Here is a 12239-nt window from a genome sequence, read left to right as displayed (position 1 = left end):
AGTGGAGATTGGGACCACTGACCTTCCAGCTTTAAAGTAGCCATAGTGCAGACACTTTTTGACCCACTCTGCTCTCCCACTCTTTCAAAATTTGAAAAAGTATGATGTTTCCCACAGCCTAAATGACCCCATAGTCTGCCAGGCCTGTTGAAGAAAATGTAACTCTCAGAAGCAAACAGGAATCGTGTTATCAGAAAACAGAGACACACAAATGTGGTTTGAATAAAACATTTCTAAATGTTGAAGCAGGGGTGCAGACGGTTAAACAGGTGTGTCAGAAATGACTAGAATCTTGTAGCAGCATGAGATCATTAACGGCCCAGAATATTTCTTTAAAGATACAGCAAGTAATTTTAGCTGGAATTTTTAATTACATTTTGAAGACGGTGACTACATCCTTGATAGGATTAGCCATCAAAGCTTGAAAAGATTCATCCATCTTTCTGTCAGCCATCCTCAAGGACATCAAGACTGTGATTGGATAAAGGGGGGGGAGAAAATCTTACCCGCCCTGTTGTCATTACCAATTCTACAGTGGCAGATCTATTTTTACTTTAAGTAAGGAGGAAGGAAGTAGTTTAATTTTGCCTTGATCCTTTTTCTAAAGCCTAGTGGGGTTTCAGTCTGTTTAAAGAGCAAGAGGGATGTCTAATGGCTTCTTTAATGTAAAGTTGAAATATATCTACTTCAGTGAGACATCTGAGAAAAGAAAATGCACTGATGACCAAGTGTGGATACTTTTCTGTCACTCTTTTCAAAACTCCCATTTTTATAAGCTTTGAAACTTTTTGCCATTGGTTCTTTTTTTTTTTTTTTTTTTTTTCACTGGGGTAGAAAGGTTACTGCATTAAGATTAAGAAAAGTGTTGAAACTCATTATTTTTTACACAGTGGCTACATTATGATAAATATGATCTTTTAAATAAATCTACATGCATGAATAATCACAGAATGTACAGATTGTACAACTCAATGGCTGGGAGAGATTTTTTTATTTATTTTTTGTTCTATTCAACTGCTCCGGGGAAAAATCCTGGTTCTACATATAAAAAGGCCAGAAATGTCCAAAATGTAATTTTTTGAATGTCTGACAAAAAAGACCAGCTTTTAAGTGTCTGATAAAAAGGCAGGATAAAAAATTAAACAAAATCAATGTAATAGCATTTGCAAAAACAGCTGTGACATTTTTCAGGTTTGAGTTATTTGAGGAGAGATTTCTGCTTTAGGCCAAATCATGTAGTTAGTTTAATGCTGTGGGAACAAATAGTCTGCATTTATACTAAACGAAAAGACTAAGAGAGATTTCTACTGCAGCTAAAATATTAACTCTTCAGAACTTCACTTCAAAAGTCAGAAACTATCCCTTTAATCCTTTGCAAAGAGGGATTTATACCTCAAACTGCAGTGCTAATGGCATCTCTGTGCACTGGCACCTTTTGCTCACATTTAAATGAGGTAATATGCATGGACACATAGGAAAGCTCCCCATCCTAATGTAAATTTATGTAAAGGTTCACCAAAAAGTCTCCCAATTACCTAAGATCAGTGCTGTTTGAGGCGCACAGTCAGCCTCTCTCGCTGCTTCCTTTGCAAACAAAAGGAGGCATGTTACAAAAGTGTTAATTTTCCCAGAAATGTATAAAACTGAAACTGTGGAAATAATTTTTTACAAATAGTCAAACTTGTAAAGTTCATTCAATTTGGCTGCCTGTTTACAATGCAAAACCGTGTTTACAAAAATTCCTCTTCTATTTAGGAATGGTATTAGAATTCACACAACGGCACCATTATTTCAAAATACTTATGATAATATTTTGATGAGTCAACATGTTCCTCACGTCTTGTGCACTCTTATGTTTATGAATACAGAGGAATCAACTGCAATGAGATTCCACCTAGCAGGCTGCAAATATTACTTAGAAGCAAAGTTTGACTTTTTGATCCTTGGAATGCAATAATCAACATAATAGAGAGTTTTGTTTTGTGATATCAAAATTGCACAAACTGATATTGCATTTGGAATATTTGGACTGAATATTGCATTAAATAATTCTCCGAAATGTAACTGTGTAAGAAAAAGCAAATAATATTTGCATCCTCGTTGTGGTTCCTTTGTGATAAGTTGCTCTGGCAGTTTTTAGGAGTGACTCTGTATTTTATCCTTAAGCTCACTCTGAAGACATATCTGTCTCTCTGTCACATTTCTACATCTTATGTTTTTGGCAAAAAAAAAAGAAAAAAAGTCAAAATGTGTTGATGAAGCAAACAAAACCACAGTCTGACATAAGAAGGCATGAAATGTGTCACATTGTCTGAATTTGATGAGGATGTTTGCATCTCCTGTCCTTGGTCCTATTTGCTTTGTGAATGAGAATGTAAGATTATGGCAGATAGCATTGCAAATAATGTGGCAAAATGTGGGGCAAAGTGTGGATGTAGTGAATAACTCCCACATACTGCATTCGGCTTTATGTGGCTTAGAGTGGAGTGGACCCTTTCTAAATAAAAATCATCATCTGATCTTGCAGAATTTATTTTAAGTTTTAATGCTAAAGAGGTGGAGCTCTTTCTTTAGCAAAGGAGAAGAAAAACCTTGAATGTGTAGACTAATCACTGCCTGTTTGCAGTAGCCGTGCTTCAGCTGCACAACAAAGCAATCGTCTCTCCCCATAATAAGTATCCTTGTTCATTGTTGTGCAAATCTTGGCGTACTGTACAAATTTACATGACAGGAGCTTTAGTTCTTTGGTTCTAGTCTGTGCTTTGACATAAATTTGTGCATACCGAAATGCATATGTTCTTGTTGTTACGTGGCTCTAAAGAGGGTTATGTACCACGGTCTGTTGCTTATCTGAGTATGACAGCCAGCATTTAGCTAATTATCACGAAACATAAAATATGGCCGTGTCTGATCGAGATGCCAGTTTTTACCTGGTGTTCAGTCACGATGTTTGACATATTGATGTGCTGACCCAATGATGGATGGAAGGATAGCACAGTCATCACTGAATTATTAGGCTGAGAAATTTAATCTCCTTCTTTTCAAAGGAAATGGGTCAAAAAAAGCCTTAAAAATCCACCTGCTATTCATCACTGTGTGCTCTAAAAATGAAATATGCTGTATTTTTTTTTTTTTTTTTGGGGGGGATTTACACCAAAGTGGTCAATGAATGATTGATGTTACCCTCCCTACAGCTACTGGGAAACGCACACACAAAAAAAGTAAGCTTATTCATAGCTTTCCTAATTCTTTCCTTACTTTTAATTATGTACTTCAGTTTATGTGCATATATTTTTTATGCTGTGTGGGAAGAAAAAGCACCAGAGCGTGAGCAGCTCAGAGACAAACAGAATGAAACAAAGATTATGCATGGTGTCTCCACCCTGCAGGGTAGCAAAGCGTTTCAAAGGCTGGCTAGACTGCACTGGGCAGCTGCTGTGGTGTAAAGAGCCACTACCCTGCCAGACACACAGATGTAGAGTAATGAGTCATTGTGTACTGGAATCTTGTCAAAAGCCTCCTTTTCTCTTCTCCTCTGTTGTTTCTGTCTTTGTAAATGTCTCTTTTACTCCGTCCTCTCCGCGTCACGTCCCTCTGTGTCTTAATACTCCTGCTTAGGCCTGAACGCTATCTTAACGATTTCCCCGGGTTGTTTGCGCTTGGCGAGACGCACTCGTCAAGCGTTCCGATGAGGACTTATTCCTGACCACGTGGCGTAAAATAAAATTTAATAAGGTCACATTGCACAAAGCAGCACCAAAGGGCAAAATTTGTAAAGGTCACAGCAGGGGTGGAGAGGTCTCAGCATGCAGCTCGGCTGGGAACAAGGCGGAATAATTTGACAGTGGAGAAAAACGAAGGGAAAGAAGTCCACGAAGGTCTTGTATTCTTCCTTTTAATTTCTCTTTTTTCCCTTTCAGCTTAAATCATTTTAGTGAGTAACGAGGCAGTGTTTCGAAAAGGAAAAAAGTACTGCTGTTTTTGTTGTTGTTGCAATCGGAACAAACTGGACGAGGTTTCAAAAAGGCAGTATATTAAGTTAGGAACCATTAAACATTTGCATATCACAAAGAATGACGTGAAATTAGGTGGAAACCATGTCTAGTTTATAAATAGGAAACGTACAAACGGATTATGTTACATCAGGAGTTGGGTTCTGTTATTCATTTATTTCTGCTTCTCTTTTTCATCAGTCATTAGTTTGACTGCCTGCAACAACAAACACATCAAAGACCGGACTGGAGAAAAGAGCTAGTAAAAATGCATCGCACCAGTTGAGGCGTTCACTTGTGACTCAGAGAGAGGGCAACGACTTCATGAGACTGCCAATTAGCTTGTTCGAGATGCCTTTCCTGGAAACTGAACTAAAGCAGGTGGCAGCAGCAGGAGGCAGCAACAAAAAGCTGCAGTTAAGGCGCTTTAGTTTCTTGCAGCCTTCAGTGTGCACGGAAACTCACCAGAACACTCAGGCAAGATAAGAACTCCGTCTAAAAAGATGTGAAATGAAGATTTCATTAAGACAGCTGCTGGTGCTTGTCAGCATCATCATGACTTCATCACAGTATAACCACTATGTTACAGAAAAAGGCTCTTGCTAAATCTGTCTTGCAGGAGTTTGCCAAAATTACATCTCAGAGTACATCTACATGACTACTTTGGAAAGTTGCTGCAAATAATAGGCTGTTCGGTGATTTGTAGACTTTTGAAAATCTGAAAAAAAAGAAAAAAAAACACATTAGTCACAACAGTCAAAGCTGTATTTAATGCTTCTCCTTCTCCTTCTTCTTCGCAAATATCAAGAGGGAATGTGGGCTTTTACAATCACTTAGCCATTTTCTGGCAAACGTAATTATCTTTGCAGCACACAGTGTTGTTCTCATTCACCAACAGCACAACATCTCCTCCTCCTTTCTGCACTGCAAGAAGGTTGATAAGAGAGGAGGAGCCTGAAGGGAATAGGAGAATGTCTGATAAATACACCTTTTGTTCTTTTTTTTATGTATTTCTTCATTTAGTTTAGTTTAAAAAAGAAATCCAAACAAAGGTATAAAGTGTTTTTGTTCATTTCTCTGGCAACTAGTTTTGAGTAAAATTATCCGATGACTCTGTTGAAGTTTGTGTGATGATGCATCAAAAGAAAATCACTATTTAATATCTGGGGGTTTTTATTGACTTTTGATTATAGTGCCTATGTCACTTTTCTATCATTTAAAGTAAAGCATTAAATAAGCATTTACTCTTCTAAACACAACCAGGATTACCTGGACATCTTGGTATATTTCAGGTTAAAATTAGCTTGTACTCTGATGACAGCGCCCCTAGTGGAACAAAGGAAGTCTGAATGGGATTGAAACATGAGGTCATATAAGGAAGTTGCAGGTCAAAAATTGGTTAAAGTTTCTGTAATTGTAAGTTCATTTATTGTGTTTTTACTTTTTGTCAGACTTTTACATGTTTCACATCCTCAAACTAATTTAATTTCGACTCAAGATTACATAGAACCAACAGTTTGTAAAATTATAAATTTATTTTGATAAAAGGGGGGGAAAAAAAACTATTCAAACCAATTTGGCCCAACCTGGAAAAGGTAATTGCCTCCTCGACCGGGTGATCGGTTGGGTCACCCTTGATCGTAAACATTGACTTCAAGTTTTTGAGAGAACTGTATTTTATATTGCTATGGAAGAATTTTCACCCCACTCTTTTTTGAAACATTGTCATCTCACTGGAGGATTTCCATGCATAAATTGCCTGGTCAAGGTCATGACACAGCATCTCATTTAGATTTGGATATTAAATAGTCTTCTCCGATAAAATGACCATTTTAAAGCCGTTGGCTGGTGTTCTTCAGATCATTGTCTTGTTGCATGACTCTTGTGAACCGGTTTCAACCGGTCTTAAACCGGTTGATACCACTGCAACATACAGATGCTTTTGACAAATATATTCATCACTTGACTCTATAAAGAAGCATGTTTTTAAGAGACCTGAAATGCTTGGACCAATCGGTGCAATCACAGATGCATTTAATATAAAAAATAACTTAATATTTGATGAACCTTGTTTATAGTTTCATCAAAATAAGTAAACAAAAGAGTTGATGTTTGGAGAAGACTAAAACAGCTATGCCCACAATTATTCACCCTGGAAGATCGAGATGAAACTCGCTTTCATCAAGAAGTTTGTCTCTGACAGGAAATGAAACAAACACACCTACAAACACAATTAATCAAAGCAAGAAGAGTTTTAGTTTCAGAAAAAATGTATTGATTTTTTTCAATTCAATTGAAATGAATTGGTTACATTTCATTTTCAAAATAACATGGTGAATTGATTATATCAATCTCATTAATCAGTGAGTTTTTAAACCTTCCCTTTAAACCTTTCAAGTGTCGTGATTTTTTTTAATGTAAAGTCTCAGTCATAGATCAATAGGCACATTAAATGGCGTTAATTGATACTTCTTAATAAACCAACATCCTTCTATTCTTGCTACTAAGCCTGTGCATAAATTGCATAAACATAATATTTATGAGATACTGAGCATGTTTTTCGTTTCCTTTTCATTCAAATAGCGAAGCCTAAGATTGAACCAAACCAGGAACATCAAAAAGAAAACAAGAAATAAGCAGAGTTGGAAGTGTAGCAAAAGAGAAGAGGATGCCTTTTCCTTTGGGTCACCAGAAATGATAGAGAAAAAATAACTTTCAAATGAGTTTATATGTCACTGAGACATACACCTTGCTTGGAAAAAGCCTTAAATGATCAGCACTGCTGTAAATGGGCAAACTGAATAATTATTAGTTCATAAATTGTAATGATAATAGCACAGAACACCGAATTAGAAAAATCTCAGATGTTTTCTGGCTTTGTTTCAACACCCTCTCTGTTTTTTAGCCTATGTAACGTCTTTAACCAGCCGCACTGTCTTGCAAGCAGAAAATCACTTAATTTTCTGTGGTTACTGAGCTGCAACCAATGATCTCTGGAAGGGTTTCTGGTGCTACTTTTTTTTTTTCTCTTTCCTTTCCGCAACTGATTAACTTCAAAGTGGCCACAAATGCAAGTCTCTGAAGAGAAAGCTTTTAAACTTACTTTAAAAGACGGACTCGGGGCACGGCTTCTAAAATGGTTTTGTAGGCAGCATCTATGCAGGAGAGAAAAATGGGGAAGGGAGGAAGATAAAGCCATTCCCACATTCTATTACAGATGTTTGAATTACCAGTAAAAATACTTTTATATCTTGAATAATTTGTCTTTTATCTCGTCTTCTTTTTTTTTTTGCTGAATTAAAAAAAAAGAATATATATATATTCTATATATATATAATGTCATATATAATGTCTTCAGAAAAAATATCTGAAGACATTATACATTATACATATATATATATATATATATATATATAAGATGTATAATGTCTTCAGATATTTTTTTGTTTACTTTAGAGAATAGTTAGTGTCAGACATTTTGGCTTCTGCTGAAGCCAAATAAGAACAATGAGCCTTTTTAGCCTTTTAACTGATCAGATAAACAGATAGCCAATATGATTCTTAAGCTGATAATAATAAATAGTGTCATTACTCATTACACCAGAGCTGCAGACTAAGCATGACCCAAAGTGTCAGAGACACTTTAGGTAGCAGCCACTTCTGCCAGCAGGAGAGAGCAATGTACCATGCCACATTACCAATCCTGCTCTGGACATTTTGGAGGAACCCAACAAACAGCCTGAGGCATTGACTTGACCCTGAAATTCCCTGCATCCCCGTCCAATAGAAACCAGCAGGAAACACCAGAACAAGCTCGATAGTTAGGGATGCTGCTGTGAAAACCCACAACACTCCCAGCAACTAGGTGCCTCACATCACTGGAGACCCCCAGAGATCCTGTGTTCACACCCCATTATGTCAAGAGGGAGCTGTTAAATACAAAGCAAGGGATTGTATTGTTTGTATATCTTTTGTTTTTAATTATGCAAAAACTAAATCGCAACTGAAATTTTAAGCTCAGCTGCTGTCTCTCGGAGTCCACACAACCCCTTCATGTCCAAAACAACTTCAGCTGGAGTTAAAACACAAGACCTCAGCCAACCATGTTATAAACTCAGACAATGCAGTGTGTTATCACCAGCTACAGTGCCCTCCGCTGGCTGCTGGAGCCGGTGTGCTGCACCAGTGTGACTGGATGTGGAACAGAGATAGGGTGCTCTGATAGAGCTGCAGGCATAAAAAAAGAACATTTCATGTTGCTAAAACACAGACTAGCAACGGTGTCTTAGTTCTGCATCACAGAACTGGATGTGTCTTTGCAATTTCTGCTCTGAGAGTCTCTGCCAACCTGCCAGTCCCCATGGTCAGGGAAATGTGTAGCACTCGTGTTCACGTTTAAATAGCGGAGGATGGCGGTTGCTGTCCTTCAGCCTATTGACTGGTCATGCATCACAACCGACCTTTGTGTTGGGGAAAAAAAAATGTACTGGCAGCTGAAGGAATCGTGAAAGTGTTTGATTTCTGGTAAGGTCTGGAAGATAAAAGTTTAAACTGAGGCACAGAAAAGACTTTACAAGGATTGCAATAAGTCAAGGATGAAATGGAAAAAGATGGAAAGTGCATTGATTAGATCACTCAGCAGACCATAGAAAGAGACTGAGAGAGGAAATGGCTCAAAGATCCCGATTTAATAGTATTCTTTCAGACGGGCTAGTCATCGGAGAGTGTGAATGTCTTTGAGTTATCACCCCTTTTATTGTATCCGGATTGATCACATTATCTCCCATCCATCTCTGTATGTTCATCCCAGCTGAAAGTGGTTGTCCAAAGCACATAATGGAAAGATTAGAAGAAAACCTCTGTTCTGGCAACACTCAATATTTCCCCATTAGTGCACCGACCTCTGGGATTAGACCTTTGCCACACATTAAAGATGTCAATACTGCTAATATTGTTTTTGGAGGTCCTCCACCTTCTTAGAGCTACAGCTTCGGTAACCAGATCTATTTGATAAGATCTATCGAACTTCTCTGAGACTGGCAGTTGGAGACCTCGGGGTCTCATCTCCTGGAGAACAGAGATTTTCTCCATTTCTTCAAAGTGGACACTCCAACTAGCTGACAAGCAAGTCAACATCTTAGTCAGCAGACAGAAAAAATGCATAAACTGAATCAAAGTGTTTTGCTTCAATTATGATTTCGATGAAGTTATTTTCATTTCAGCTGTGAGTACATTGTATAAAGTAAATAAAGTTTGATAGTAAATCACAGAAAAGGCTCAGAAAATAGGAAAAGTTGCAGAAGGTTAATTGGCAGTTGAACTAGATGATCTGATTCATTAAATTAGCTTTTTTTTAAAGTAAAAATAAGTCTATTGCATTTTTTTTATCATGAACGTTTGTGAGTTTTTGTAATGTTGTTCTTTAGGCACAAGAGGGCGCCATTGAGCTGTGTCTGGGTTTCAAAGTGTCGGTTCATGTTATTGAGAGTCTTAACACCATGTACCGGTTCTGCAAACTGAGCTAATCAAAGAATTAATTAGATTTGATTGAGCTAAAGTTTTGTTAGTTTAACAGATTTTTCATTCTAATTCCACTAATGAGTGAATTAAAATGGGACCCGATTCTGTAATAAGGGCTCATTTCAAGTCCAGTCTGAGAGAAAACTGCCCAAAAAGAAAATATTTGAAGTATTTTGAATATTTGTAGTATTATTAATAGAGGGTTGTTTTTTTTTCTCCGCATGTCATGAATGGCTGTATACTGAGAAGAAGCATAATTGCAGTGGTTAATGGAAACACACTCCTTTGTGTGTGAGAACTTTCTTTCTGTGCTGCAATGCTGAGGTCATATCCACTGGGATGGCTTGGCCACGCGTGGACAGGATGAGGAATAGAGCTCTACTTTCTGAGTTAGATAAATACCTCCATCCGCTTCACCGGAGCATTCATCAGGGACGGCACAAAGACCAAAATCAGCAATACATAAGCATCAATAATTAAGCAGCCACACACAACATAAGAGGGTGAAGAGCGGGTGGGGTCCTCAGTGGTCCATAAGGTTGGCTCTGGAGTGGTCCTAAATGCTGCTAATGTCTCTGAGGCGTGTCACAGAGGACAAACCGGAGCAGGATGCATCTTTTTTTTATTTATTTATTTAAATGCTATAATGCATTGTATTGTTCGCTTCTATGACTTTCCTCTGGCTTACCTCCATTTACTTCTTCTTTGACTTTTATAGATTTAAGTCAGACTACATGACAAATAAGGATAAAGATTCCCTCTGAAGACAAACACCAACCCAACCCCGTCTGGAGAAGCCTGAGCTTTATAACTTATTAATGAGGGCCACCGTCAGAGCAATGCTGAACAAAACAACACTGATGCCATGGCTTTTACTTCATTCGATTTGTCGAATGATTGATACAATTCTGTTCACTGGTATCAACTATTATCAAGCCAATCACGCTAAAATCTGCTTAACAAAATACAATAACTGCATCAACAAGTACATTAATGTGTGTGTTCTCTCACACTTCATGCAATAAAACCAAGAAATCAATTCTAGAAATTCTATATTTTATTTTATTTTTTATTTGGTTGTTTTTTTTGCAGTTTTTTGCAGTTTTATGTGCAGATGTTTTGGCAAATCCTTTAAGAAGACGCATTCTGCTGCAGGCAGTTTTATTTTGGATGTAAAAGGGGTTTTGGTGTCATGTTTCTGCAGGGGCCCTGGGACAGAAAAAGGTCTAGGATTTCTTTCCGTGTCACTTTGTCCTTGCCAAGGATCTAACTCCAGCTATTTTTTCCCCTCCTATCCTTGTACATCTTTATCACACTCCAGCAGTAGTGGCAATTAGTTCTGGAACAGCATGGGAAAATTAGCTTGCGCTATATCACTTAAATTATCATTATGTAATGTATAAAGTTGCCACTAGGGGGAGGGGCAGAGCTGAAATAGGACAAAAGACAACAAAGAGGAGGGGGTGGGCTGTGGGGGGCAGGCGGGAAATAAACTTAAAGAGGGAAAAAGTCGGTGATAATTAAGACTGAAATGTTTGAGATTAAGACAGAGACGACAGGCAGATGATGCCGTACCTTTTCTTATTTTTTATTTTATTTTATTTTTTAAGGGAATCATTTTTGGTTTGTTTGTGTGCATGCAGGTGAGAGAGAATAACCTGTATCCCTCCCCTGCCATTGCCGGCATTTCGCTCAGCAGTGCATTTCCATTCGTGGGGCATGGTGGGAGCAGTGACCTCGGGGAGACCCTGTAATTATCCTCTGTGTCTGCGACAGGCCCAGATAATCAGTCTCACTGGGAATACTGGCTGAGATCTGTGGATGAGTGATTCTAAAGGACCTAATCCTCAATGAAGCACTCTCTTAGCTCTCGAACTGATGGCTGGAGTGCTCTCACAAGATGCCTGTTTTGATACACTCTCAGGTCACAGTCTCTGTAATCTGTCTTTTATTCTCTATTCTGTCACAGTTTGCATTTCACCGCTTGGACTTGCTTGCATTTGATTCTACTGTTCACATGAAACAAATTATTGTGTCAGAATTGGCTTTAACCAAAAAAATAATAAATAAATCATAGTTTTGTTTATTATGTTAAACTACAACATTTTTGTGATGGCACCTGACCATAAAAGATACCTGATGCAGATTTTCTTATTATCAATTGAAATGAAAATGCTGTATTACTATTTCAGCTCTGATTACTGCATTACATCATTTTGATCGTATTTATTTGTGTTGCACCCAATCAAATTGGTATACCAATCGATACATATCAGACCAAATTCAATTTCTATTTGATACTGGGTATAACACAGTGAGCCTATATAATCTTAATAGGTGATTGATCTGAGGAACTCTATCTGATTGCGTGGAGTCTTTGACTGTCCAGCAGTCTGAGAAAGCATGTGGCGACAGTGGACGCCACAAGTTAACACATTAACATGTGGCTTTTCCTTTTGGAGTTAATTGTCCAGATAGAGTTCCTTAGATCAATCAGTTATTAGCTTAACACTAGGACAGGCAAACCTGCATCTACATGTCACATTACAGCAAGCGCTGGTGCTTCAGATAAAAGACTAAAAAGTAAAGGTTATCATGCATAGTTACCCTTTGAAGTCAGGGTGTGTGTACACAAACACAATGGTTCAACGTCTCATACATTTTTAAAAGAGGCTTCAGAAAACGGCAGAGATTTGGCACAGGCCACAAACACATACAGATGAAACG

The 12239-nt window shown here is 37.9% G+C and overlaps 1 protein-coding gene across 7 annotated transcripts in view; it reads right to left on the bottom strand.

The window, feature by feature from the left end:
• Window positions 1–798: 798 nt before the first annotated feature.
• The window catches only part of LOC103461988 (POU domain, class 4, transcription factor 1), a 52910-nt gene continuing 41469 nt past the window's right edge, over window positions 799–12239 (bottom strand). For 6 of the 7 annotated variants that reach the window (XM_081605112.1, XM_081605114.1, XM_081605115.1 and 3 more), the window contains one exon: window positions 799–7147. The gene's annotated coding sequence lies outside the window, so the exon portion shown is untranslated. The remainder of the gene's footprint in view (window positions 7148–12239) is intronic. The other variant, XM_081605113.1, reaches the window with a different exon arrangement.

The sequence above is a fragment of the Poecilia reticulata genome, chromosome 3 (assembly GCF_904066995.2).
Source record: "Poecilia reticulata chromosome 3, P_reticulata-male-v2, whole genome shotgun sequence".
NCBI classification, from domain to species: Eukaryota; Metazoa; Chordata; class Actinopteri; order Cyprinodontiformes; family Poeciliidae; genus Poecilia; species Poecilia reticulata.
Note: the sequence above shows the minus strand (reverse complement) of the source record. Positions and strands in the feature narration are given on the sequence as shown.